This window comes from Sesamum indicum, linkage group LG9 (assembly GCF_000512975.1).
Source record: "Sesamum indicum cultivar Zhongzhi No. 13 linkage group LG9, S_indicum_v1.0, whole genome shotgun sequence".
In the NCBI taxonomy this organism is placed as follows: Eukaryota; Viridiplantae; Streptophyta; class Magnoliopsida; order Lamiales; family Pedaliaceae; genus Sesamum; species Sesamum indicum.
In genome coordinates, this window is record NC_026153.1 from 9,284,486 (window position 1) to 9,290,328 (window position 5,843).

Below are 5,843 nucleotides of genomic sequence, written 5' to 3' on the forward strand. Positions count from 1 at the left end.
CACCTCAACTTGTTCATCCGGGGTACGATCTCTGGTGGTAGTGGGGTTTGACTGTTGTTCTGAAGCAGTGGCGTTTGGAGAGGGGGTCGGGGTCGCAATCCGTGCTTTGGATTTCCCTTTTGCCGCTGCTGCCGCTTCCTTCAATTCACGATCGACGGAAGGAGGAAGTGTCCCCTTCTTGGCTCTTGTTTTGTTCGCAAGCCTGGCTAGCATGACTTCAGCTTCTGCAAAAAGAATCAGCTATCAGGAATTGTTTCAAAGTGAAGAATAGAGAGTAAAATGATGGGAAATATGAAATCACCTAAGGAGCTTTTGACCGGGATAGGAGCAGGGGAGAGGCCCGCGAGCTTCAAAACCTTTTCCTGTAATAGTACTTTGGGAAGGTACCAAAACAGTATAATGTAATTGATGAGGTCGCTCTCGAACCCCTCCCCAAAGGTCTCAGGGGTAGGTTTGGTTTCACGCCAACCCAAGTAATAATCCCAAGATTGACCGGGTGGAGGTCGAAGAAAGAAATACCTATCGCGCCAAGGACCGACGTTAGACCTCAAATCGTCTAGAAAACGGCAGTCCTTGCGTGTGGTCAAATAATACCACCCAGTCTCGCCCGATCTCTTAGAAGCAGTAATATTGTACAAGGACCAGAAATTGTCAAAGGAGGAAGATAGATCGAGGTATTTCATAACGATTAAGAACATGAGGATATGGCTAATCGAGTTGGGGGAGAATTGCATTGGACAAAGACCTAGCCGGACTATAATATTATTCACTTCTCGAGGCAAGGGAAAACGAAGTCCGACATCTAAATGAAGTACAGACAGAGCACAATAACCCTCAGGAGCTTGATGCATACGATCAAAGGAACGAGGAATTTTAATATCATATTCGGCAGGGATATAATATTTCCTTTTTATGGCAACGGGGGTCATTTTAATGTTGCTCGCTATCCCTAATGAAGGCTTTTGTTGCATCATTTCAGAATATTTTTGGAAAATAGGGACGTCATCAGAGTCACCTACTTCTTCGGGACGATCAGAAGGTGGTGAGACGGAAGCAGTAGGATCGCGGGAAGTGCCTGCAGCCTCCTTAGGGGAGGTCGCGGACGACCCAGACGACGAACCCGCTTCCGAGTTCGTCGCGGACTCAGAAGCAGACACATGAACAGACACACTCCTAGACTTAGAAGACATATCAAAAGCTGGAATGAGAAATGAGGGAAAAGTACCTGGAAATCGGAGATAGATCGCAGGAAGAGGTCGAATGCGATTAGTTACAGCGGTCAGAATGGTTCAAATGTGGGATTATTTATAGAGGAGTGTTTGTGACAGCGCGCCTTTTCACACATCATCAGTTGGGGACGCGTGGCTTGGGATGAACGGCCGGGATACCCTCCCCAATGGACATGTGACTGTTTATTTCCCTTAGTGAGAAATGGGGGAGTAATGATGAGGAGAATTACACAATTACCGAAATGCCCCCTATTTTCAGCATAATTACTGTACCCAATGACTGCACCTATGACTGCGCATGACGGGACCCACTGTGCAGTTGCAGCAGCGGCGGTTGCAGGTCCGACAGAGGGTGACGTGGCGCGCCTTCACTGGTGTAACGTATACAGAGGGTATCGTACCAGTATAAATACCCTCATTTATGGTATTTCAAAAACGCCTTTTATCACCTACTTTTACCGCCAATTTATGCTCTAGTTCGATCCCATTATCTTATTTTCGACCCCACTTTTTTTAATTTAAGCATCGGAGGGCCATCGCCGAGGGCTTCTCGGCTAGTCTGACGTTTGCTGTGTTCTCAGGGTCCACTCCAGGTAGCTTAAAAGAGGGAGTCAGCGATCACGATCCAGCTATTCGACCTAGCGACCCCGACCTGGAAATCCTAATTTTAAGCGACCTACATCAGAACTTGAATAAAGATTTGGTGAGAGTAATGGACCTTTACTCTACCAAATCCAACGAGAAATCACTTCCATGACTCAAGGCAATATGTCAGTTGCTGTCTACTTTACAAAGTTAAAGAAACTCTGGGATGAATTACCAAGTTTGGACCCTCTACCTCTGTGCTCCCATGGAGCAAGCAAGAAATTATCTGAACGAATGATATCAAACCAGCTGATGCAGTTCCTAATGGGACTTGGCGATGCTTATGACCATGTAAGAAATCAAGTATTATTGATGGATCTATTACCACAGTTGGAAAGGCGTATTCTATGGTCTGAGGGTAGAAAAACAAAGGGAAGTATACTATGGCATTTTCAGGAATAGATAGGGAAGGAGTGATGGCAGCACAATTTGGAGAAGCAAGAAAATAAATTAATAACAAAGGAGAGAAAGGAGGATTTATCGACAAAAAGTGACTGCATTGTGATTACTGCAAAAAGAAAGGTCATTCTAAAGAAACTTGCTTCGAGCAGACTGGTTTTCCTGATTGGTACAGGAATCTTGCAGAACGAAGAAAAGGGAGTAGAAGACCACCCAACACAAAAGCATTAAATGCAAGGCTGGGCTTTGGAGAGGGCAACCTACACGAAGCCTTCAAGACAGAGGCACATGGGAGTCTGTCTGAACTTATAAGGACAGAGGAGGGCATTTTGGAATTAAAATTCCAGCCAGCTATGCTCCAACTTTGTTGATCTTGAAGACTTTGCAGGTGCAGCAATGTCACTTACTAAAAACATGTCTCTATGCAATAACTTTTTGATTATGTACAGTGGGGAATCAACCCATATGTGTGCTAATTTAGCAGCCTTTAAAACTTTAACACATCTTAAAAATGAAGCCTCTGTAGAGCTACCTGATGGGACAACACAACGAGTGAAACTTGCAGGAGATGTCTACATCACTAAAAACATCACACTAGTGCATGTTTTATATGTACCTACCTTCAAATATAACTTGCTTTCAGTTAGTAAATTATGCAATGATGGACCCTTTAGTGTGACTTTTACACATCAAGATTATCTTGTGTAGGACCCTCAGTCTAAAGAGGTGATTGTTGCAGGTAGACAAGAAGGAAGACTCTATGTCTTAAAAAGGGAGCCACAAGCATACTTAAAAGAGAACACTAGAATTACAGAGTTTTTCAATAATGGAGAGCAATGTAATATTTCAAGAAATGATGAGTGACCTGACTTGAATTGTAATAAGAACCTGTGGCATAATAGATTGGGCCACACATGCATTGATGTACTGAAGCATACGAAGTTTTATAATGGTGACATAACAAAATAGATTAGTTGTGAATCTGTCCATTAGCAAAACAACAAAGATTGCCTTTCTCTCTAAGTGAATCTGGAGCTAAATCTTATTTTGAGTTAATTCATGTGGATGTATGGGGATTTTATAGGAAATATTCTATCTCCCATTGTGAATACATGTTAACCATAATTGATGATTTCAGTACGGCTACCTGGTCATATGTGATGTTTCACAAATCCGAAGCCCAACCAAAGCTTGAACATTCCTACAACATGGTTTTAACACAATTTGATACTAAAATCAAGAAGATTAGAACTGATAATGGAACTGAATTCATTAATGAACAATGTCAAGCCTTTTTTTCAAAATAAGGGTATTATACATCAAAGGACTTGTGTATACACTTCTCAACAGAATTGTGTTGTTGAAAGGAAACACCAACACTTACTTGAAGTTGTCAGATCTTTGATGTTTCGAGCAAATATGCCTTCAAAGTTCTGGACCGAAGCTTTGTTAACAATCACTTATCTTATAAATAGATTACCTGTATAGTCTCTAAAGTGCAAAACACCTCATGAGTTGTTGTATAAAACTCCACCAAGTTATGATCATATAGAAGTGTTTGGGTGCCTTTGTTTTGCTAGTAATGTGTTACCTTATAAAGAAAACTTTCAGCCTAGAGCATTGAAATGTGTATTCTTGGGGTATGTACATGGAAGGAAAGGAAATAAGGTGATGGACTTAAACACTGGAACCATACACATAGCCAAGGATGTGATCTTTCATGAGAACACTTTTCCCTTTTCTAGTGTCCTCAACAACCAAGTGGTATGCCCCCTTCCCACGTTTAGTCAAGATGTGGATGTGGAAAAGGAATCTAATCATACACATATAGAAGAATTCAGAGAACAAAGCAATACACAAGTAAGGGAAACTGTCTGCGCTAGGAAGTCTAATGGACCTGTCATAAAACCTTTTTGGATGGGTGACTATGTGTGCAATAGCTCAAATAATGTGTCCATACTTGATGATAGACTCTAAGACATATATGCAAAGTTGATTTGTGGAAATATTGTCTAATGTGCAGGAGCCAAAGGACTATCTAGAAGCACAAGGAAAAATAGAATGGAGAGGCTATGTAGGAAGTGATCAACGCACTTGAGAGGAATCAGACTTAGGAAATCTCACCTTACCTTAAGGCAAGAATACTGTAGGTTTTAGATAGATATACAAGGTGAAGCTGAAACCTAATGGCTTAGTGGAAAGATACAAGGCAAGGCTAGTTGCGAAGAGCTATAGTCAAGTTGACAGAGAGGATTACAATGACTGTTTTACTCTAGTAGCAAAAGCAGTCGCTATAAGATTATTCTTGGTTGTAGCAATAGGAAGAGGATGGCCCTTGCATTATCTGGATGTGAATAATGCGTTCCTATATGGTACACTTGATGAGGCATATACATGGATGCCCCTGAAGGTTATGAAATCACACCTAAAAAGGTATGAGAGCTCAAAAAGTCCTTATATGGCTTGATACAAGCTTCAAAGCAGTGGAATCAAGAATTCACAAACAAGGTGAAGGACTTTGGTTTTGAGCAATCTAGTCATGATCATTGCCTGTTTGTGAAGGTAACAGGTTTGAAGTTAGTAGCTCTTTTAGTGTATGTAGGTGACACTCTTCTCACTGCCTCAATAGAGAATCTCATACGAGATGTTAAGAGATACTTAGATGACCTCTTTTCCGTTGAAGACTTGGGAACTGCAAAGTATTCTTTAAGTCTTGAATTGGCTCGTTCTCCACCAGGTTTGGTGATAACTCATATAAGTATGCTCTAGACATCATCAATGACACTGGCTTGGTTAAGGGGAGGCCTGTCACCACACCTTTACATGCAGGCTTAAAGTTCACTACAGAGCAAGGGACATCGTTCCCAATCCTTTCAGATACAGAAGGTTGATTGGGAGACTCTTATACCTTGGGTTTACAAGACCTGACATCTACCATGCAGCTCAACAACTTAGCTAACATGTTTAACACCCCTGTCAGCAGCACTAGGATGCTGCCATGCACCTACTTAGATACATGAGGTCTAGCACTTCTACAGGTTTGTTCTTTCCATCAAATTGTGATTTTAATCTAAAGGCTTTTTGTGATGCAGATTGGGTTGCTTGCCAATCTACAAGGAGGTCTTTGATAGGTTTTTGTATTTTCTTGGTTGGACGTCCTATCTCCTGGAAAACCAAAAGGCAGACATTTGTAGCAAGGTCATCTATAGAACCAGAGTACAAGAGTATGGCCTCAACCACTTGTGAAGTTACTTGGCTATTGTACCTGCTCAACAATTTAGGAATTAAAGTTGATACTACTATTCTATTTTTTTGTGATAACAAGGCAGCTTTGCACATCACTGCAAATTCCATTTTTCACGAAAGATCCAAACATTTGGAAAATAGATTGTGACATGGTTGAAAAGAAGTATGAAGAAGGGGTGACCCATCCAACATTTTATTATTTCAATGATTGCAGACATTTTTATAAAGTCCTTGTTAGGTGCTTCTTTCCTTCATTTGTGTTCCAAGTTAGGCTTGGTTGTCCTAAATCCATGCAGAACTTGGGGGGGGGGGGGGGGGGGAGGA

General features: G+C 41.4%; 1 long non-coding RNA gene across 1 annotated transcript; it reads right to left on the reverse strand.

The window, feature by feature from the left end:
• LOC105171200 lies at positions 29-3,772 on the reverse strand. The gene is made up of 3 exons (XR_002287755.1): positions 3,658-3,772; positions 3,421-3,474; positions 29-224 (listed from the first exon to the last, which is right to left on the reverse strand). It is a non-coding gene; the product is annotated as an uncharacterized LOC105171200 (long non-coding RNA).